This window comes from Triturus cristatus, chromosome 12 (assembly GCF_964204655.1).
Source record: "Triturus cristatus chromosome 12, aTriCri1.1, whole genome shotgun sequence".
Classification (NCBI taxonomy): domain Eukaryota; kingdom Metazoa; phylum Chordata; class Amphibia; order Caudata; family Salamandridae; genus Triturus; species Triturus cristatus.
In genome coordinates this window covers 583,081,844-583,105,159 of record NC_140595.1, presented here as the reverse complement: position 1 = coordinate 583,105,159, position 23,316 = coordinate 583,081,844, and the positions used below count along the sequence as shown (strand labels likewise).

Here is a 23,316-nt window from a genome sequence, read left to right as displayed (position 1 = left end):
TATATATATATGTGTATCTATCTCAAAAGCAAAATTTAAAGTAAAGAACAGTTTTAATCTGTTTGAAAGTTACATAAATTCTTAACAATTATGTTGTCTGATCCAATTTTACAAGCACCCACTTCAAGAGCTGAGTTGTGTATTCTTTTCTTTTTCCACAAAATATTAATATTCACATATATGTACACCACAGCACATCATATTTTAATGAAAAGTGTTTTTACTGAAAGCAAGTGATAAATAACCCCAGTTAAAGTGACCATAACCGGTGTTTCAAAAAAGGTGACAGTGAAACGATGAATACAATTTTTTTAAAGGTTATTGGTATCTTTAAAGGACGTCTGATGTTTATTTAAGACGATAAAAAATAGGCCAACCGGACGTATTTTTGGGGCGCTTCACTTATAGACTGTCCTTCCCTTGGTGTCAATGGCATTTTGACCCTATTACTAATTCAAGGATCTCATCAGTACTGTGGTGACCTGTGGGCCATAATTAGTAGGAAAGCAAGGGTTTCTTTGTGTCTTCTCTGAGAGAATCGTCCTCCAATGGATCAATATCTGGAGGAATAAGATTTTTATTTTATACTGAATCTTCTTTATCAAGCCACACGGTCTTAATGGTTAGGGTCACAATGGGTCCCCCGCTTTTTCAGTTTTTTTCCGAATACGATCTTCCAGTCTGTAGTGCCTGGAAGCCATTGTGCAGAGGGTAGGCAAGATCCCCACCTTCTTTTGATGAAAGACAGGCCGGTGTCCCGCTTAGTATGCTTAATCGAGCAGCTTCCTTGAATTCCCGGTCTCTGCTTGAGAATTTTTAGCATGCGCCAAAGTTGTGCAAACAATTAATTGAATCCTGATGAGGCAGACTCCCGATCGAAGATTCGCCATTGCAGGGACCGGAAACTCAAGGAAACTGCTTGATTAGTGTACTAAGCGGGACACCGGCCTATTGAAGGATCATGATTTTCAAAAGAATGAGTTCAAAAAGAGTAATTAGAATTGCTTTGAGGATAAAAAATATTTGTGATTACTTGGCTCCCAGAAACTAAAAATGTTTTAAGGAGAACATCACACTCACCAATTTTTACTTATTGCTTACTCAATGAGGTATAACTGGACCTATCCTCATAAGTGTCAGATTCCCCATTCTTATGAGGATATTTTGTGACTGGGTAATAGGCAGCAGGAGTGTTGTGCCTTCTTTTCTTGGTGTGACTATATTTATGTTTGTAAGTGTGAGAGAGACAAGAGTGTGTGAGTTTATTCATGCGTTTGTGTGCATGTATGTCTCTGAAAGATCAAGTGTATATGCATACCTGTATGTGTGAGAGAGGGAGAGACGGAAAGTGTATTTATTTGCATTTTTGTGATTCTGGGAGGAAGAGCAAGTGAATGTTGTGTGACAGGATGGGGGAATGAGTATGACTCTCTGGATATGCTCTCCGGTAATACACTGTTCACTAGCCACACCATATTACAGCTGCGTAGAAGAATGAAGTAAATTATTTCGCTCTTTGAAGTAAAACAGATAGCTTTTATTTATCTCTTAAAATTCCCTTCAAATCTCACACTTAGCCTTTACATTTAACCAGGGCTGCCCTTTTTCCCAGAGAAAAATACAGGCCATGTGTTCACCTTTTAAGTTTCTGCAAAGGCCTGGACATTCTATTGAAATAGAACTTTAAACAACATTTTCTGTTTTCATTTTCAAAATGGCTAATGGCCTTTCTGTCTTTATCTGTCAAGGTTAATTAAGACATCTCTAGTATTAATTTAAAGGTCTTTTATCTTACAATTGCTGTTTTAATTATGTGCTGATAAGGGAAAAATACAGGGCTTTAGTGGTGTACCGGCGGGACATTAAAATATTAGTAATGATGTTTAAAAAACGACAACCCTATCCTCAACACCAATTTGCTCATGACCGTATAAATTGTGATCCCATACCAAACAGTTATAACACTGGTCATTGTTTGGTCTGATACGGCTATCTTATATAAGTATGTAGTAGTAGTAATCCATTCACACACACATGCGCAGAGAAAAACACATGTACAAACACACACTTATATGCACACATACTGTTTCACACATACTCACAAGTGTCAGATGCCAAGCAGCCCTGCCAAGTACCACGCATCAGGAGTTAGACTAATGCATTTTAGTGCTTGTGCCGCATCTCTGCACTGAAATGCTTTAGTCAAGCATACCAGGTCCCCCTTGGACCACGCTAGTACGAGGTACACCAAGGCTTCATTTAAGGAAAGCAGCCAGTGCACCGCTTTATTAATTGTCTTGCTGAGTCAGCAGTGCCTGCAGCGTTGCTGCTGCCCAGAGCCTCTCATACATTATTGCAAATTAAAGAGGGGTGGGGGGAGAGAATGAGAGAGAGACAGAGACAGAGAGAAAGAGAGACAGAGAGAAAAAGAGAGAGAGAGAGAGAGAGAGAGAGAGAGAGAGAGAGAGAGAGAGAGAGAGAGAGAGAGAGAAAGAAAATGTGTTCGTTTGTTGTGGGTCTCAAATTCTTCAGATCAGTCCAGAATGCTGCGCTCCTGGCAGACCAGGAGTTTTAGCAACGGATGGTCAAGTGAACATGATGAACAGCCGGATTGTTATTTGGTCGGTTTGTCACAGTGAACAGCTGTGTAGATGGACCAAAAAAAACAGACCACTGAGTGTGTGGGACGAGCTCTCAAGGCTGAAATAAGAATAAAAGGTAAATCAAGCCCAATAATTAGAGACCATCCATTCCTGCTGCAACGTGTGCCTGCTCAGCCACTGGTAAAAAAAAAAACAGACTCTAATTTGCATTTTATGTCATTAACTCCTTTAAGATTTGATTAACAGTTCGTCTAGTCACAACATGGAAAGTGTTAAGGCACTTATTTTTTCAATCAGCCTGCTTAGTTTTAGTATACTATGAACCATTTGACTGAGATCTAAATGCATACTATTTGGGCTACGAACCTCATACGCTGTTTTTTTTCTTTTCTAATATAAACTTTCTGGGGATTAAGATAACTTTTGATGTAGGTCCCTCACTCTCCCAGTCCTCCAGCTGCAGCACACAGGTGAGTCACATCTGACCCTGCTCTCTAAACTTGATGCAGAGACGTCTCAAAACACGATGTTGCATGAGACCATGTGGTTTATTTCATGCTCCATAGACTGACCTACCTTGCATTGTGAAAATAACACTACACTGATAACATTTTTGCAGATTGAGTTGCACTGTACGCCTTCTATTTCTAGGTGCTATAGGTTTCTTCTCAAACTGTGAGACCACATCCTTACTCTTCCCATTGCAAATCACTTTTCCATTGTTTATGACGTACCACAAAAGTCTTTAGTGTAATCCCATTAGAATAGAGATGTAGATTACAGACCTAGCATAACCACTTCACAATTGCAGCTGTTTTAATGCCGTGCATATACCCTTTACTGTGCACAAATAAAAGAGCAATTTGTGAACTTTAACTATTACATAGCCATGGCTGCTTTACTCCACTCGTGGGCACTCACAATGTCACACCTAAGATATTGAAATGTCACATATAATTACCCTGAAAACATAGAAATGTCACACATGATCACAATGAAAACTTGGCAGCTCTGGCTAAGATTGCCTTCGCTTCACTATAGTGGCATTTTTTCTGTCCAGTTCACAACATAAGAATCTGTCTAAAGGACAGATTAGGGTCAATGTGCTATTTAGAACACTTTTGATTTGGGCAGTTCTGCCTCTTTATACCAGCACTGTGAGGTGCACTGTAAAGTTTAACTTCCTCACGCACCAACAGAGACCAAAGACTGGCACACCTCATAGAAATAGGATATGGTGGTTAAACCCTGGTAATATGCTATGCCGAGGTAGCAGACTGCTGTTCCACCTGCTCTGGGGTAATTTAGCAACCTTCCAATTTTTTGTTCCCGGAATCCTCTTCATATACTTCAGCGTTACTCGTTTGTCTTTGGCGTTCTCATGACATTAGCCAACAGGTCCAGCTTTTATATTGACACAGACATGCAAAAACGCTGTTATGTATGCATTAGCATATTAAAATCAGGCCTATTGCCTTTGCCAATGCTTGTCTTTCATGTCCTTCGAAGGACGCCACTATAATTGCTATAACAGTTTAATATTTGTATATTTATGTTGAAAAATATATTAGCAAAATACTCTACCATTTCGTACTTATTAAAAAGTTTGTAGTTATATTTATTTGTTTTGCTTTGTCCCTTTCGAAATATCGCTTACTCCAAGACGGTAGGTAAATACAATTCATCCCTCTGTTTTTTAACAAAATTCGACAGCTTGCGGACGTAAGTCAACACAACCACTGACTGGCCGGAGTTATGAAGTCATCAAAGAGCGACCGGAACCATGAACTCGAGGAACCACCGGCGCTTGCCGTAACCACGCCGCAGCGGTGACTAGGCACTGGCCTGACGTCATCATTGATTGCCGCTGCCTCACCACGCCCTGCAGCGGACGCTTCCGCCGCTTCCTAGTGGGGAGGGTAATATAGTCCCCAAAGTTTTTCCTCTGTAGCTGAGGAGGTGAGGCAGGCCTCAACCTCTAGTCCCTGTATTCTTTCAGCGACTACAGCGCAGTGCCAGCTGTTTTGTCTCGTTTCCTTTGGGAGACCCTGGACTGAAGGGAAGCTACTGCGTCCTCCTCCGCCGTCTGCAGTTGTGGTGCTGAGGCCGGGGAGCCACCATTTTGGATGTCAGGCTGCGGCCGAGCTCCAGGGAAGTGAAAACCGAGGCGCTGTTACCAGCAGCACAAGGGGCCGGTGAGTGCATGAGGGGCGGGGACAGTGAGTGGTGAGATAGGACCTGACCTTTCCCAGAGGTCAGCAGCTGCGGAAGTGGGGTTCATGGGGTGACAGGACTGTATGTGACCGATGAGTAGTTGACCTGAGATCTGTCAAACTCCCTCTCCAAAACTCTGCAAGGGTAATGGTCTCATACTAGCTCACCCGGTGGCAGCCACTTAACGGCTGTGCAATGAAAACCCTGCTTTCTTTTAAGCCTGTCACGTTTCAGTACTCACTCCAGGGATCACTGATTTCCCCTCACACAGAGTTAGGGTTATAATTCACCATAAAGGCATTTGGATTATTGTGCCTCCCCGATTTGACACACTAGCATTACCATGCCACGCTCCTTATGGGCATTAATACTATTGTCACTGTTCATATACGCATTAATATTATTGTCACTGTTCATATACATTACTACTCGCACCACATACATGCCTTCATGATCACAACTCAGCGGCATGAGGATATGTGAGTAGTTGCTGGATTACAGACAAAGTACAGTGAAAGGGAAGGTTCTAATCCCACTTTTACTTTTAGCAAATTGTGTAATCCCTTTCAAATCAATTAATTGCTTGATGCTTCATTTATTTTGTCTTCGAAAAATGGAGGTAATGCAACATCCTCAGCGCGGTATGGAAACTGATTTATACAGTGGACTATTGCGCACTTACACGTACATTTTTGTGCCGCGCGCGCACCCACTAGCAGCATTCTGCACCGAATATACCCACTAAAATTTATCATGCTCCAAAACACTATGATTGATCTAACCCACCTCCCACGTTCCTTCCCAGTATGATAATGGCTACTCCTGTGTTACCAACGGGAAGGTTTAGTATATTGAGTGCATGCTGCAGACATATTTTTCTCACCTGTAAAATTAAGTCGCAACAAGGCCATCTATAATTCTATACCATTCATCCTTCTCTGCTCAGTGACCAGAGTGCCGCTGAGTTGGATATTCGTTATATCAGTTATTTACAGCAGTGTAACATTTTTATGTGGTAGCAAGTGCAGTATTTACAAAGATAGCAATCCTTTTTTTGGCCACAAATTTATCACCATCTCTCATGAGTAACTATTAGGAGAGGATAAGTTTGAATCTCCTCATAGTTTATACAATACTATTTTTTGTTGTTATATCTACTATGCTTATACCACCCCCTACTGTATCTACTAGGATTATCAAGCTACCTCTAACTACCATACAGAGTTATTTTATAATACAGCCCCATTTAAAGACTCTTCCCCATTCTCACTTGAATTTTCAAATCGTTGCACGTCTACCAAAATTACAACTTAATTTTTATAACATTGTATGAAAACCCCCATCTACTGGTTGAATGACCAATTGTCGGAGTCTGATGAGATTTGGAGATAGTATACTATATCCATTTCCGTTAATTTATTCCTTCACAAATGTCCTCAGAATCCCGGACCCAAGCCAGTTATTGGTTATAGTTCAAGTGTGTGGAGCCCCTGTCTGTGACTGCATGTTTTTTTGCTCGTGAACATTACATTTCATATATCATTGTAACCAAAGACCCTTGGACAGAGTAGGTAAAACATTAAAGAGTTTAGCCACATGCCCAACCCCTTAGGGTCCTAAGGTTACAACCGTGGTGAGCGCTTTATGCTTAAGCAGTCTAGAATTATTTTTGGGGTCTGACCTGATCCTTTTCTTTAGAATGAACGTGCAGCAATGAAAAATCATAATGTTTAGCTCAAAAACTTAAAAAAATAATAATAATTGCACTTAAATCAGTAGTAAAGAAGTGCCTGTCTCATTTTTTGCTCCCTTTCTTTTTTTTTTTTTTTTTTATCCTCGACCACCTTGCTTTTTCAGAAATTTACTGCCCAGATTGTAATGTCTGTTTTTTTCAGTACAGATGTTTGTGATCCCTGTATTTTTAAAAATTGCACAAAGCACTTTGAAACCGCATTTTAGTATAACCTCTGGTCTTTGGTCAAATTATTGTTTTTAGAATGTATCACTCTGCAATGAAATACCACTATGCTCAGGCCCTAGTCACTATTATTACAGCCCTAGAACCACAGCTAGGAGATCATTCGTCACAAGATCTGCAATCTGCTACGTGTGCACTCAGTGGTGTTTTGTCTGATTTTAGCGTTTGATGCAACCCCCCCACCCAAAGCGTCTTGATACCTGAATGATGTTCTCTTATAATGGTTTCTTTCATATTATAGATGTCTTAATTTTTAAAGAATTGCCTGTGATGTACAAATGACATTGCTTTTAATGCATTTGATTATATTCTCTTTTTACATTGCACAACTTTAATTGACTTGATTGTTTAAATAAAGTATATTTTGCAGCACAGACCCTATCATTGAGTGTTATCCAATGCTGTACAGCATACATTTCCACCAAATAGCCACTGCGACCTAACAAGAGGGCAATTGCTATGTTATTTATGTTTAATGATTTTCCTCAAATCTGGTATATACCACTTTATGCCGTGATTACATGAAGAGGGGTGCAAATCTTTTGAGACGTGGGTTGTAGTATGTTCACTCTTTATGTTGATTTACCTCACTTGGACGTAATTCCAAGGGTAATAGGAGGTTGAGAGGGAATTTATTTTCACGGTATTTGGCTTGAAACATTATGGTGAATTTTTGGTATATGTTATTGTGCCAACCTCGCCTGTGTTTTATTCATGTTCCTTATTATTACTTTCATTTTTATGTTTAAGTGGACCTGCTGGTTCATTACTGATGGATGTAAGATGCTTACCTAAGTAAATAATTGCTCGTTTAACATTTTAAAAAGTTTATCATCCACATACGTATACCCGATAGTGTGTATCATGTCCCATTTTACGTACACAACAAGCGCACATAAATCTAGGAGTATCGCCCCCACTGCCTATCCAGTGGCATTGTTGTGCAGCCACACATTTTATCATGCTCCGCCAGAGTCACACTACCTACAACATCAATTCATCATACTACCACAAAATCACTGGATTTATTTCTCGTGTCCTCCCTGCTTTTTCTTGCCTTCCTCCACATATCCTACAGGTTAATTGTGTCTTCCTTTGCATGCCCACGCTGTATAGCGTGCCTTTACCTGCATAGCCACTAGGGTAACTGTGCCTACATCTGTATATCTGCCTTACAGATCCGCTTAGTTTGGTGAACGGTGTTATGCCTTCTGCTGAGGGTTTCCCACAAAATGTGCTCCACTAATGCTGCACACTCATTTTTCCGTTTTACTCTGCCTATTACTCCTCGATCATTTTGTACTAAGTCACTCTCTTTTGCCTTCCAGACTTATGACCGCATATTCTCCAGTCTCGAACTTACTGTGCTCACTAGATCCATACTAGAGTTATTATAAAAGGTTATTTTATGTAAATAAGGCTCCAGAATACTGTTGTCACTAAACGTTAGTCGGATGCTCTTGCAATCGCAACTCTCCTTTCACATCTCCCGATTGCTTGATAATGGGTGATGACGAGGAGCTACTAAATTACATAGAGAACGCAGCTTGCTTTGTGAGCCCCTTGACCATAAGTGTTGAACATAGCATGTATGACGGTGCAATGGAAGGTTGTTACAGTGGTAGTTTGGTAAATTGTTGATACATGGCAATCAGTTTTGGAGTTATACAGTAGTTAAAGAATACGAGGCTGTGCCTATTTATTTTATGTTTCATGTCTCGGATTGCACTGGAATGCAGCAGGTATCTACAGTTGTGAAGGAGAAGGGCCTTGGCCTCTGTATTCATTTGAAGATGAACAGTTTGCACTGTGCCCTCTGTTTTTCATTGTTAAGAAATCATTTGCAAATTGAATCTTTGAAGTCCGGTACTAACTTTTTTGATCTTGTACTTCTATCTAGTTTTTCTGTGTAATACTTTTATAAAAAAAATATTTTTTTATATATATATATTTGATACTCCTGTATCGGTATTAATTTTTACCTCGTGTACTACTTTCCTTATCTTAGTATTGTCTGCACTTTACAATAACGTATTTATTTGGTTTACTCACACCTCTCCCATGATCTAATTGATTGTGTATATTAAACATTTTAGATCTAGACATTTTTTGCACATTATTAGCACTTTATGGCAATCTTTGCACACTTACAAATACGCATTAATCGTGAATTGGATCAGCCTCAGGGAGGTCACCTTTCGGATAGACTGATATTAGTATTTATTTTTCTTAACTGCAGTCTATCACATCCTATGACTATATTAGTGAGTATATATTTTTCATGGTACCACCTAACTCCTCAACATTATCTGGAGGTATTGCATAAGTTAAAGTGGCTATTTTGTACGATTTACATTCATGCAATAATTTTATGTTGCCCTTTATTTTTGCTCTGTTTCTAGGTAATATGTGGTACCTCATATTTGGCTGTAAGAATTGTTTTAGAAGACATGCCTGGGTCATTTTTTCAAAATATGAAGTATTTATACTATCGTGATATTTTTAAATGCCCTTTTAGACAACCTACACAGTGTAGTGATATTATTTCTAAGTATTCAGCATTTTATGCATTTATTTGAATGTAATCACTATCATTGTAGCAACAGTGTCATTATTAACCTTTACTTCACTATTTTTTTAAGGATGTGTGTTAAACTGTTCTAAAACTGATCTACTATTTATGCCTGCAATTGTATTAGTAAATTCAAATTCAAAAACAGCTTTATTCGATTTTAAAAACAAAACCATAAAAGCATACATATATAATAATTCATCTCTGACAGGAAACAATACAAATTTATGCCAATTAAAATATAACCTAATTCATGGAGATCCTAAATCTTATAATGGTTTTAAGAAACGTTAAAACAGAAAAAATGAGAAATTCATCATCCAACATTTGCAATTTGACCAGCGCCACTCTACATTGCCTCAGCCCTAGTTTGTTTAAAACTGGTCGGAGCAACCTTTTCCTTGGTTCTGAGTAATATTTGCAAAAGAGGATACAATGAAGAGACGATTGAACAGAAACCTCATCACAAGGAATAAGGTCCTTTAACCAACAATTCATCACAGGAAAGGTCACTAGTCTAAAAAAGGCATCGACCCTGAATCGGGTTAAAAGCATTCGGGAATAGCAGCTAGGGACAAGGTTCAAGTATGGCTGTATGCCTTGATTTAAAATAAGTAGATGGTTGGCCATAACAGAACTCTTACATTTCTCTAGCAACCAGCGTCTCTCCGATAGAAATTGCAAACAAAATTTCTTAAGTTTCTTTCTTGACAGGTTCGCCATGGTGTCTGGAGAATCAAAGAATTCCGGGTGGCCCATCTCAGCAAAAAAACATTTAAGATATTTGAACCAGGGAATTCTCGGGGACCCATCTAAACCAAGACAGTCCCTGATTATGTCCCTATTCAAACCTGTCTCAGTTCCCGACCATACTTTGTGCCACAACAAAATGGGCTCTAAGTTGATGAGGTCTGAGATATAAGGTACGCCCAGCTCTTGATGGCAGACGTAAGAGGAGGTGGACCCAGGCACTGCCAATAGGAAACGAAGGAAAGCATTTTGACAAATCTGGATGCTCGAGGCATTCCCTGTACCCCAAATTCCTGCACCGTACAGTGCTGTAGATACACATTTAGCTCTATAAATATCTAACAGCACTGATACAGGACGGCCCCCTACCTTGTTAGAGAAATGTTTGACAGCCCCTATAGCTCGTGAGAAAGCTAGTTTTCTTGATTCCCTTGCTGCTGTCCAAGTACCCTTTTTGTCAAAATTAATACCCAGATAGGAAAAAGTATTAACGGTCGTAAGTTTTGTGTTGGATAAAAAGGAATTGCAGTGAAGGTTCTTCTTTTTAGTGCAGCACATATTAAAAGTTTTGCTGATATTGATCTTTAAGCCCCTATTGCCCATGTACTCTGAAAATTTGCTAATCGATCTTTGAAGACCGATTTGAGTCCGGGCCATAATTACAGCATCGTCTGCATATAAGAGGATGGGGATGTGGGAGTTGCCAATTTTTGGATAATCCTGCTTATCTTCCAGGAGGTGAGATGCAGCTGAATTAATATATGTTAAACAAAAAAGGAGCTGAAATACAGCCTTGTCTCACACCCTTTCCTATAGGGAATTTGGAAGTGCACTCCCCCTTATCTCCAAAATGCACCCTAGCACCCGCATCTCGATATAGTTCTCTGATAAAAATTAGAAGGTTTGGGTCTACTCCCATGTCCTGCATAGTTAGCCAAAGTTTGTTGTGATTAATGCAGTCAAAAGCCGAGCTTAAATCCACAAATGTGAGGAATAAGTTTTCGTTTTTTGCCTCGACATATTTGGCTACTAGTAGAGCTAGGTTCAGTCCTTGCTCAATGGTTCCCAGACCTTCCCTAAAACCATATTGGAACTGGGAGAGAATACCTCTTTCATCGGCCCATGTTTGCAGTTTGTTGAGTATAACTCTCCCCGCGATCTTCATGAGTGAGTCAAGTAAGGAGATCGGTCTATAACACTTCGGTGTGTTACGATCTCCTTTCTTGAAGATGGGCACCACGATGGCTTCCTGCCAAGTCCGCGGAAAACCCACTTTGGTAAAGCTGTTAAGAACATTGGCTAAAAGAGGAGCCCATAACTTATTGTTAGCCTTATATATATCCACGGGTATTCCGTCCGGGCCCGGAGCCTTTCCCGCTGGGCTCTTGTCAATGGCTGTCAGTACTTCTGTATTGGAAAAGGCAACGTTAATTGGATAGTACAGTCTATCCTGTGATCTTAGATTTAGCCCCCCTTCTATGACTACCTGAGGGTCTTCTTGATAAAGCTCCCGAAAATAAGTCACCCAGGTCTCTTCAGTGATGGCTATTTCGATAGAATCTGATTCGTTATTAGTAAAGGAAGGAGCGTTCACCGCTTTCCAAAAAGCAGTGTTATTTTTAGATTGACAGGCTTCCCGAGGGTATGCCAAGCATCCTGTTTAATTTGTTTCTTCCTTTTTTTAACTGCCTGTTGATAGGCGAATCTGGCCGATCTTACTTCCACCATTACTCTGGGATCTCGCTTTAATTGGGTCATTAAATGGGCGTGGGTCCTGCTACACTCTCTATCAAACCACCTCTGATTTTTGTTAGCCCCAGGATGCAGGGATTTTGTAAGTACATTTCCAATTTCCTCAGTAATACTAAGGAAAGCATCGATCGCTTTTGGGGAATCGACGCTCTCAGTTAGACAGGTATTAAATTCTGCTTCCCTGGAGCGAATTAAAGTGCCAAGGAAGGCCGCTGGTACTACTTTGTCCCATTTTAAGGTATAACCATTCTTCCTGGCAAGCCGTAATCTATAGTTGTATAGGTTCTGGACCGTAGAATCAATGTTACTTTTGCCCTTCGGAATGGCGAGGGACACACTGAGGGGTAGGTGATCACTCATTGCTACCTCGCATAATTCAAACGTGCAAATATAGTGAGAGTAACGTTTGGATATAAGCACGAAGTCAATGACTGATTTGCAGCCTCTACCTATAAAGGTGGTGCTGAATGGGACTAGTGGGGAGCAGAGTTCATTTGCAAAGCCCAAATCCAGAGAGAAGAGTATATCGTTTAAGTATTTTCCCAGAACAGTATGAGAAAAGTGTACAGGAGGGGCGCCCTCCCTCTCCCCTAGATCACATATATTTTGGTCGCTAAATGGACATAAGGTGTGATTGAAATCGCCAAGCCAAATGACACAAGTATCAGAGGAATCCTTATCGTCCATATTTTTTAAAGATTCAATTAGTTCATTAAGTGTCGGGGCCCATACGTCTTTTGGGATATTATTATAAAAGTTTATCAGATCTATATGTAGCTTGCCCCCAAGCGTTGTATGCAAAATTTGATAAAAGGCAGAAACTGGTGAGAAAGAGATTTTTATGGCTTTTAGACGATTGGAGACATAGGTGCATAAACCCCCTTTGTTTCTCCCTCTAGTGGTGTATATTGCAGGCGTATGATAGGTACGGTAGCCCATCATATGAATAGGATCAACTGTCCAACATTCCTGGAGGCAGATTAATGAAAACTAATAAAGAGGATTTCTTTTTGTAGTTTGGGAGGCATGAGAAGTGATTTGGAGCTTCTCAGTCCTGGCTCTTCCTGCTTTTGAAAGTTTGGTATCTAGATAGTTGGGGTTATGTGTATGAAGGGCTTTCTGGGTGATGCAAGAAGTCTTGTAGAGGCATCTTCCTTCAATGGGAAGCTAGTTGAGGTTCTTAAGGGCCGGTGAGATGTGCTCAAAACGTTTAAAGCCTGTTAGGAGCTGGACAGTCGTGTTGAAGCCTGTTCTTTGGGGGGCAAGGTGACTTTTCGGGGTTCCTGTGAAAATGGTGTTGCCATAATCCAGTTTTGAGAGGACTAGAGATTTCACTATTGTCTTAAAATCAGGGGGATTGAACGGTTTGATTTTCTTGATGTTCTGGTATGTAAAGTGCTCCTTTGGCTGAGTAGTTGTTGTGGGTCTTCATGTTTTTGTCCAGGGTGATGCCCAAGGACTTTATGGAGTTGGATAGTGCGAGTGAACAATTTAGGGCATCCAAATTCTTGAGCCAATCTTAAATTGGTAGAGGGTTGTTTTTAGGGGAGAGAAGTACTAGTTCATTTTTGTCAGGGTTCAACTTGAAGCGGTTGGTGTTGAGCCAAGTTTATATCTTGATTAGTGTGCCGTTGAGGTGTAGGATGTCACCGGGTGATTCTATTCTGTAGTAGAGTTGGGTGTCATCGGCATATAGGTGATATTTGACCCCTGCCTGTTTCAGGATGACAGTAAGGGGTTCCATGAAGAGATTGGAAAGGGATGGGGAGAGAATTGAGCCTTGGGGTACACCATGTAGATCTAGTGTAGGGTTTCAGGAGACAGATGTTGATTTTTATTTGTTGTGAGCGATATTGCAAGTAGATTGTCAACCATTTTAGGGCTGTACCCTTGATATCAGTGTGGTTCTTGAGTGACTCGAGTTATGCTGGGCGATTTAAGATATCAAAAGCCACAGATGAGTCAAGTAGGATTAGGAGGCTTGCGTCGCCTTCATCTAAGGATCTGTTAATGTCATCCAAGATATTGAGCATAGCAGTTTGTGATGCAGCTTTTCCTGAATCCTGATTAGAAGGTGTCATGGAGGTTGAATTTGTCTGTTTGTTGGTTGAGTTGTAGGAGGACACACTTCATTGTTTTGACTAGGGATGGGAGGTAGGTTATGTATCTGAGGTTATTGATTTCATTGGGGTCCGCCCCTGGTTTTTAGGTCTCGGGATCATCCGGTCTGCCGAAGGCAGAACCGGAAGTCGAGAGATTTAATGTTTTGGAGAAGAGGGGCTTGAACCCGCCCCTCTTCTCCCCTGTTCTGCATTGGCTGGCCTCTTCAATGCTGGCCAGCCATTGGAGAAGAGGTCCCGTCACTCCGATCAGGCCCCGTCCTTTTCGGATCGGGGGGCGTGTTTTTTGCAGAAAGTCGAATTATCTCCTCCAACCAATGGCTGGAGGAGATAACAGCAAAACACGCCCCCGAATCCGAAAACGACGCTGCGTTTCTCCGAGGCATTTCTGCTTCGCCTCGCAGAAAGGCAGTGGTTTTAATGGCGTCCTCTCCCCCTGCTCTTGGCTCCCGTGTTCGGCACATATCTTGTTCTCTCTCACCCCTCATCGCTGATATCACCTCTTCTCCTCTCCAGGTTGGGCTTTCATTTTTCTGGCGCCTCCGTTACCCATTCCGCTCTCTTTATCGGCGGATCCTTTAATTTCTTCGATAAAGCCGGCGCAGGGTCCGTTAGTGCGGGTAGGTTGCTCTCAATTCCCTTCCGTGGCTGAACATTGCTTAACAAGTCCCAGAGTCCCCGTGCTATAAATATGACATTTCTTCCAGCTCTTTGTGTCCCCGAATCTCTCGCCCTGTGCCCCTCACTCCGACGGTTCAGAGACGCTGACTGTACGTGTAACGCCCCCACCCCTACAAGCCCCCTGCAGCGACGCAAAAATTACAAATAATTTGTATTACAAGCATGTTTCCTGAGTTTATTTGTATTTTAGAAGCTAATAATGCAAATTAGTACATAGTTACTACACAAAATCAAAACGAATACGTCTACAGTGTAAAAAGGCACAATTTATGAACGAAACCAAAACAAATCACATCGATTTAATGATGTGTTATATTTAGACTGTAACACGTTTTCGTTAATAAACTTAATGTATAGACTGGTTTAGAAAAGAGTGGTGATTTTAACCTACACATCCCAATGAAAGTGAGCACGTCACACTTCACTAAATTATAATTTCAATATTCAGTAAAATAAATTCACCAATTTGCACAAGGCGCTATGTAGAGCAGAGACATGTTTTCTGGGCGCTAGAAACAACGGCATCAGACAGAAAAACGTGCTTAAGGTCGAATGCTGGGTTCTGGTAATTACAATTGAAGAACATTTTATAATGTGACAATACCAGGCTCCATAAGGTGCTATTAAAAGCTATTCTTTGGGCTCAGACACCCACAGAACCCCAGAGGTGAGAGACGCCGGCTGTGAAATTATTTTAAGTATTTAATAATATACAAGCGCACAAACCTCCCTCCATAAGGCGCTTTAAAAGTATGTTTCTGTATACACAAGCATCGGACACTTACAGAGGAGCTGAGGTCTAAAGCTGCGGATCGGGGATTTAGTTAAATGAGACATATTCAACATTATAAGTTCACCGGCCTCCGCTAGGCGCTATTAAAAGCCATGTTGTTTACTTTAGAAACAAGCCTTTGACATTGACAAACATACGGGGCAGAGGTCAAAAGCTGCAGTTATGATATGAAATTCTATTTTATAAATTGATTAACATCAGAACACCAAAAACAGCGCTGAAAAGAGTCCTGTTTTTGCGGCTCTTGTGTACATAAGACCCGGACATACGTAGGAGCCGGGAGTCTGAGGCTCCGTTTCTGGGGCCAGCTAGAATTTAAACATTCCATAATATAAGCACAGCAACTTCCAACAAGCATTTACAATGCAATGGTCTCGGCATTGGTAAAGTTAGAGCTATTGGCTTTGCTCATGACATTATTTTAGTGTTTTTTTTTTTTTTAAAAAAAACATTTAAAGAAACGGCATTGTCATGAGCAATGCCAATAGCTCTAACTTTAACAATGCAGAGACCGTTGCATTGTAAATGCTTGTTGGGTGTGATTTGGCGTAGTTGAAGGGAGTCAAGAGATGTTGATGATTTTTTGTTCATAACGGGGCGATCATTGAGGTGGTGATGATATGGCTGAGGTCTTTAACTATTCTGGATGGGAGGGGCTCATTAGTGTGGGCTTCAAGTTTGCAATTATATTGAAGACGTCAGACCAATTGGCATCGTTTTTCACTTGGAAGGAGATCATAGTTGACATTAGTTTTTCTTGGGGCCATTAGGTCATTAGTTTGAGTTGGTAGGGTGGGGTGGGATGGACTACCGTGGTAGGATGTGAGTCAGTGGGGGAAGTTGGTAGGGATGTCAGATTTGTGATTTGAATGAGGGATTGCTCAATGTGTGTGACTTTATCAATGAAGAAGTTAGCAATTTCTTCAGAGTTCATTGGTGGCTGTTGTTTTGTGTGGGGGAGGTAAGGGTAGTGTGTTGTTTAATTATGTTGAAGAACTCCCTGGTTCTGTTCTTAGCGCTGTTAAGTTGGTTGCGAAAGAGGATTTTTCTCTAAAGATGTGTTTCTTATAGGAAAGCCATGCACGTCTTAGGAGTGAGAGGTGCACTATAGAAGGGTTATGTCTCCATATCCCTTCTGGCTGTCTCAGTTGTTACCCCTAGTTGTTAAGATATGAGTTGAACTAGGATTTCGATTGGATTTTTCTCGATTGTTTAGTTTGAGTGGTGCCACTTGGTCAAGAACATCAGTCATCACTGTATTAGAGTAGGCAGTGAGGTCATCAACTGTGAGTGAGAGGTTGATACTGTAGTTGGACACATACCCTGGACCTGGATTCCAATTCTGTTATTGGGATTAGTTTAATTTTCCAAGCCCAGTGCATAGGTTTGGTGGATGGGGCTGGTTGCGATCTGAGGTGGGTCTTGATATTAAACAGAATCGGATGATCTGACCAGTCGATGAGGTGAGTCAACCATGTGCCTAAGTCGCTTTTTTATTTTTTGAAAAACCTTTATTACAGTTTCAGAGACATACAAGTATGGGCCTACAACCAACAGGCCGGCCGCTAATGCACACTATAAGCCTAGACACATCTTAACAACCACATCGATGAAGCAATAAGAGAGCTACTGGAGTGCTAATCAACTCAGCCAGCCGCAGCCCATAGACAAGCAAAGAAAGGTTTCATATTTTTGAAGAAAACGAAAAACATTACACACACAAGGCAGAGGAGGTTAATAGCAGTAACATGTGCTCCCCGTATCGAAGGAGTAAACAAACCCAGGGAGAAAGAGGGGGGGGGGGGGCAGGCAGAAGAAACCAAATGCGCATGTCGCAGGAGCATAGAGGAATGCGCGGGCTAGGGAGACAGAGCAGCATCCATCTCTCGCGCCTGGGGCGGGGCGCAAATACCTCCACGATAGGAGTTCCAGGGACCCCACACCTTAATCCACTTCCCAGGCTTGCCTCTCGCCACATACACCGTTTTCTCTCTGAACATACACCAGTCCATGTGTTCCTTCCACGCTGAGACCGTTGGTGGCCTCTGGGAGCCCCACAGTTGTGCAATGTCACGCTTCGCTACCATATAGCCCAGAGTCACCCACTGCGTCTGCATCACATTGTAATCAGTCGGCTCCCAGACATTCAGCAAACCTCTCCGTGCCTCCGGCAACAAGGCAACATGCGTGACTTCTTCTAACACCGCATGCACTCTACACCAAAACCGAGTCACCTCCGGACACTCCCACAGGATATGGAGGAAAGTCCCCAGTAGTCCACAGCCTCGCTTACACAGACCATCCACCGAATACCCCATACGCATCAAACCAGGCCCCGTGACGTACACTCTATGAAGTATCTTAAGCTGGACGAAACGCAAGCGGGCCAGGATAGCCACCTCTTTCGGGGAGGCCACCGCTGACACCCAATCCTCGTCGTCAAGTTCCAAACCGTCGGCAATCCATGTCTCCCGCAATGAGGTCAGCAAACCCATTCGATCATTGATAAGCTTCTTGTAAATCAGCGAAATGGTGCTATCCGGCACATAGCCGTCCAATACTCTGTCTTCCAACGGGGAGGACTCTGGAATAGCCGCAACGTCCGGGAACACGGAACACAAGGCATGATGAACCTGAGCATACCGAAAGTATTCCCTATCGTTCAACTGATATTCAGTTTTCAGCATGTCGAACGTCTTAAATTTCCCTTTCGTCCAGAGATCCCCTACCTTGCTGATACCAATCATATCCCATTTCTCAAAGCCTTTCGTAGTACACAGATAACCCAAACGCTGGGAAGCGTACAATGGCGTTGCCCGAGTCAAGTGATCCCTCCACCCCATCGCCGCATTTGCTGCATGCCACACCTGCACCGCGACACCCGCGTCGGGCCTGTCAATCGCGCATCAAGGGACCCCGAGTATAGTGCTCAATTATAATCCCCGCTTGGCAATAACAATTTGTCTATCTCAAAAGCCGGGTTCAAAGCAGGCCCATACATCCCGTGATTGACAGCAGCCAACTGGGAGGCTCAATAATATCGTTTAATATCAGGGAGAGCGACCCCCCCCCCATCGTACCACGGTAGGGTTAGTTTGGCAAGAGCAATCCGCGGCCGCCCATCCCAAAACAATCGACGCTGAAGACACTCCACCTCCCGAAAATAGCGGGCCGGCACTACGTCCACAGTGTTCTGTAGGGCGTACAAAAAGCGTGGCAGCGACATCATTTTGAACAACGCCGCCCGGCCGAGCGGCGAGAGCGGCAGCCGCCGCCAACCCGCCACATCCGCCCTTAGGCGCTGAAGGGGGGGGAGAAGATTCCGCTCATACCGGGCCACCGGGTCCAGGGTTATAAAGATTCCCAAATACTTGAACCCCGACTGCGCAACCTGGATAGGGCACCCCCGCGGAAGGGGGGGGGCCTCCCCGGAGAGAACGTACACACAAGACTTAGCCCAGTTAATGACCAACCCGGAGTTGCGACCAAAGGAGCTCAACACATCCACCAATACAATGAGCGATTTGCGCGGAGATGCAAGATACAAGAGGATATCGTCCGCATATAGGGAGACACGATCCTCGTACTCCGGCGTCCATCTAAGGCCACGCATCGAAGGGTGCCACCGCAGCCACTCTGCAAGGGGCTCCAAACAAAGCGCAAAGAGAAGAGGCGACAACGGACATCCCTGTCGCGTGCCCCTACCCAAAACAAAGGGAGCCGACACCCGTCCGTTGACCACCACCTGTGCCAGTGGGTTATCATAAAGCAATTTCACCCAACCGATAAACCCCGGGCCAAACCCAAACTTCGCCAATGCTGCCCAAATATACGGCCATTCCAAGGTGTCAAACGCCATGGTAGCGTCCAGGGACGCCAAAATGGCCGGCTCACGGATGAATGGCGCTCTAGCGAGGACGCCATGCAGTCGCCGCAGTTTCAAAGCGGTATTGCGATGGGGTATAAAACCGGATTGATCCTGATGAATCAGGTCGCCCACGACCCGGATCAGGCGATTGGCCAGTACCTTGGCAGGGATTTTGGGCTCCGCGTTCAACAAAGAGATAGGCCTGTAAGAAGTACACCGATCCCGCGGCTTCCCTATCGATAACAACAATAGTAGCAAGATGTTGGTCATGGGGGAGGGAGCCCGCCGCCTGTGCCTCAAGGAACATGTCCCGGAGATACGGCGCAATCTTATCTGGGCGCAACTTATATAATTCGATGGGAAGGCCATTAGGACCCATGGCCTTGCCAGAAGCAATAGAGCGAATGGCCAAAGCAATCTCATCCGGCGACGGGGCCGCATCCATCAATAATTTATCCTCATCAGATAGAGATGGCAGAGCAATGTCTTTAAGCAGCAGTCGAGAGTCTTCCTCCGATCGCTCAGAGACCGGAGAGTAAACCCCGTGAAAATACTCCGCAAAGCAATCAACAATATCACCGGGGTCCGTCTCACACACACACCATCCACCCTCTCAACAACCGGCACCTCTCGACTCGCTCTCTCCTTCTTATCCAACCAGGCAATCAACTTCCCCGCCTTATCACCCATATCGTACAAACGCCCCTGTTGCTCCCTGCTCATACTCTTAGCAGATTCAGTAACCAGCGCCTTGTAGTCGGCCTGCTTAAGCCCCAGCACATGCAGTCTGTCATCCGTAACACCTTGCTCCAAATCGATCTCCAACTCGGTGATCTCATTTTCTAGTCGAACCACCTCTTTCGCCTCGCATTTTTTGGTATGGGAGATGAGAGATAGAGCCTGGCCCCGGAGCACCGTCTTAAAGGCATCCCAAAGGGAGACGGCGGAAGACACCGACCCCACGTTGTCGTTAAAATAGTGTTCCAGGGACTTAACCAGGTCTGCACGGATCGTGGGGTTTCGTAGATACCAGGGGTTGATCGGCGCCACCCTCCCCTCCGCCCCCATGGCGATATCTAAGTGTAGCAAAAGAGGGGAGTGATCAGATATACCGCGGGCCAAATGTCGCACCTCCCCAATCATCCCAGCTTGGGCCGCAGGCACCAGCATATAGTCAAGCCTCGAAAGACTACCGTGGGCCACAAAGTGGAAGGTATATTGCGCTTGTCCAGGGTGTTTCAACCGCCAGCAATCTATCAGTCCCAGGGTATCCAGAAAGCCCCCCAGCCAGTTCTGGGCCCGAGGGAGGTCCCTAGGGGGGTGTCGATCTTCAACTCCGGAAACCACTGCGTTAAAATCCCCCCCCCCCCCCCAAGACCAAAACCCCCCCCCCCCAGAAGCCCAAGTAGCAGGCGCCCCAAATCAGCAAAGGTGGCCGTCTGCAGGCCCTTGCGGCACGTAGACAGTAACCAGCGAAATCAACTTACCCTCCCATCTCCCCACCAGCACAGTGTAGCGCCCTCTGTCGTCGTGGAGCACCTCATCCACCTCCAACGGGAGAGAGGTCCTAACTAAAATGCCCACTCCCCTCGAGCCAGAGGTGAAACCAGAATGGGCCAGAAGGCGATATCCTCGCCTGTTCATGGCATGGAAAGAGTTCCCTATGAGGTGCGTCTCCTGCAGAAACACAATGTCAGGCGAAATACGTTTCAAAAACTGCAGGACCACCCCCTGCTTTATCCTGTCCCCCCAGCCCATTCACATTCCATGAAAGAAGTCTCAACCCCTTACCCCCCATCCCTCCCAGCACAAACTATCCCCCTCCCGGAGGGCACAATCATAATAGCACAACAGAAAACATTACCCCGCCTTGTGATGCAAACAAACAAACCCCAACCCCACCCCATCAACCCCAACAATACTCCCCCCTCCCTGCACCCCTGCGTGAGCCCAAACAGCCCCCCCCAACGTGCAGTGTGCCTGTCGCCCCAATATGAAACTCACTACAAAGAAGACAAGAAAAACCCCAGAAGGAGGAAAGGGCCCCAGCAAGCCCCCCGCAACCTCCGAATACCAAAGGGCAAAGTGTTACAAACTGGAGCCCAGTGCAGCCACAGGTGCAAAACGTTACCAGTCCGGTCCATAGCCAGGATCCCAGTTCCATTCCTACTCCGTCGAGCACTCTCCGCTCTCCGCCATCCGACCTTCCCGACCTCGACCCCTAGGTAGGGCATCCAGCCACTCTCCAACCGCCTCCGGCCGGTCAAAGAAATGTGAGCGACCCTCTAACTCAACCCGCAGCCTAGCCGGGAATAGCATCGCATATTTCAGCTCCATGTCCCTCAAGCGCCGTTTGATGGCCAAAAATCCCAACCGTTGCTTTTGAACCGCTTGCGTGAAGTCTGGGTAAAAGCTAACATTAGAGTTCTCAAACTTTAATGGCCCAGCCACCCTCGATGCCTGAAGGATAGCATCTCTATCCCGAAAATTAAAAAGTCGGGCAATGATAGGCCGCGGGGGAGCACCCACCTTGGGCGCACCACCTGGAATCCTGTGGGCCTGTTCCACAGCGAAGAACTTGCTCAGCCCCTTGGGTGCTAGATGAGTCACCACTAGATCCTCCACAAAAAGATCCGCAGCAGACTCCTCCGTCGTTCGGGCACCCCGATAATACGGACATTATTCCGCCTGGCCCTGCTTTCGGAATCCTCAAGGCGACGATCAGTCAGGTCACTGGCGAGCTGCAACCTCCGCACCTCCGTCTGCAAAGCGGCCACATCCACAGTTAGGCTCGACGCCGCTTGAGTCAATGAGTCGACCCGGTCATTTGTTTTGGACAGGTCCGCTCTGACCAAAGTCACATCAATCAACACCGAGTCCAATTTATTAGCCAAGGTATCAAATTGCTGGTTCACAGTCGCCTTCATCTCCTCAATGGCCCCCATGACATCCAGCAGAGTCAATTCGGATGATGCGCCCGAGGCCTCCTTGGGCGACTCAGGCCATTTATGTGATCCACTAGGGGATCCCTTTGGCTGCGCATAGCGGTCCATGTTGTTGGCCTGGGAATAAGCTCCCCTCCGGGTAGACTTGGGTTTCAGCTTGTCGCCGTCCACTCTCGCCGCCATCATCAGCGACCACCAAGGTCAGCACCCTCCAGCACCCGGAGGAAGGCCAGGCGACAAATGCAGGAGATCCGGGCCACCAACTGAAATAGGCCCGTTTACAGTTCGAGAGTCAGGCTATGCACTCCGTCCTCGGCGCTGCTCACCCAAAGTCTCGACGTCAGTTTCCGCAGATCAACTCGAAAGTGAAAGCACGGGGTCCGGGGCAGGCCCAGACTGGCATGCAGCTGTTGTTCACTTCGCACCCGGGCACCTCACCAACTCGAGTTTGGGACCAAGGCCGGAGAAGGCCGCAAACTTCAGATCGCCACCAGTCCGGTTCCCGAAGTCCAATTTCGATTTGGAAAACGAGTGGCACCTTAGCGCAAGATCATAGACAAAAGCCCGTCTAAAAACCAGGATTATGACAGGATAGACGTGGGAGGTTGCGGAGGCCCTCGGGAGCCACAAGCCTACGCGGCCATCTTGGTTGCGCGCTAGGCTCCTCCCCTAAATCGCTTTTATTCTCTTTGGTAGTTTTCAAATGTGTCCCTTTTTAATCGTACTCTGTTTTTTAACCACCATCTGTTGCCATTTTTCTTTTTTTGGGAAAACATATTTTATTTGTCGATTGCATACATATCACAGCACCCTGTGTATCAGTAGTCAATGAAATCATATTGCATTATGTTACAAAAGCAATCTATTTTTATGCATGCCATCCAGAAATACCACAAAAATACATCCCAAAATAAAACAACCCCCCCCCCACGCCCCCAACCCTTTCCCCTGCGTCGCCCCATGTCCATACGGTCCCCACCACAGCATCTGTTGACTTTTAAGCGCACCTGTGTTTATTGTTTTTGGACCGATTCATTTCA

The 23,316-nt window shown here is 44.5% G+C and overlaps 1 protein-coding gene across 4 annotated transcripts in view; it reads left to right on the top strand.

The window, feature by feature from the left end:
• The first annotated feature begins 4,462 nt into the window (after positions 1–4,462).
• The window catches only part of AP1G1 (adaptor related protein complex 1 subunit gamma 1), a 691,372-nt gene continuing 672,518 nt past the window's right edge, over positions 4,463–23,316 (top strand). The window contains exon 1 of one of the 4 annotated variants that reach the window (XM_085636792.1): positions 4,463–4,798. The gene's annotated coding sequence lies outside the window, so the exon portion shown is untranslated. The remainder of the gene's footprint in view (positions 4,799–23,316) is intronic. The other 3 variants (XM_085636794.1, XM_085636795.1, XM_085636793.1) reach the window with 3 other exon arrangements.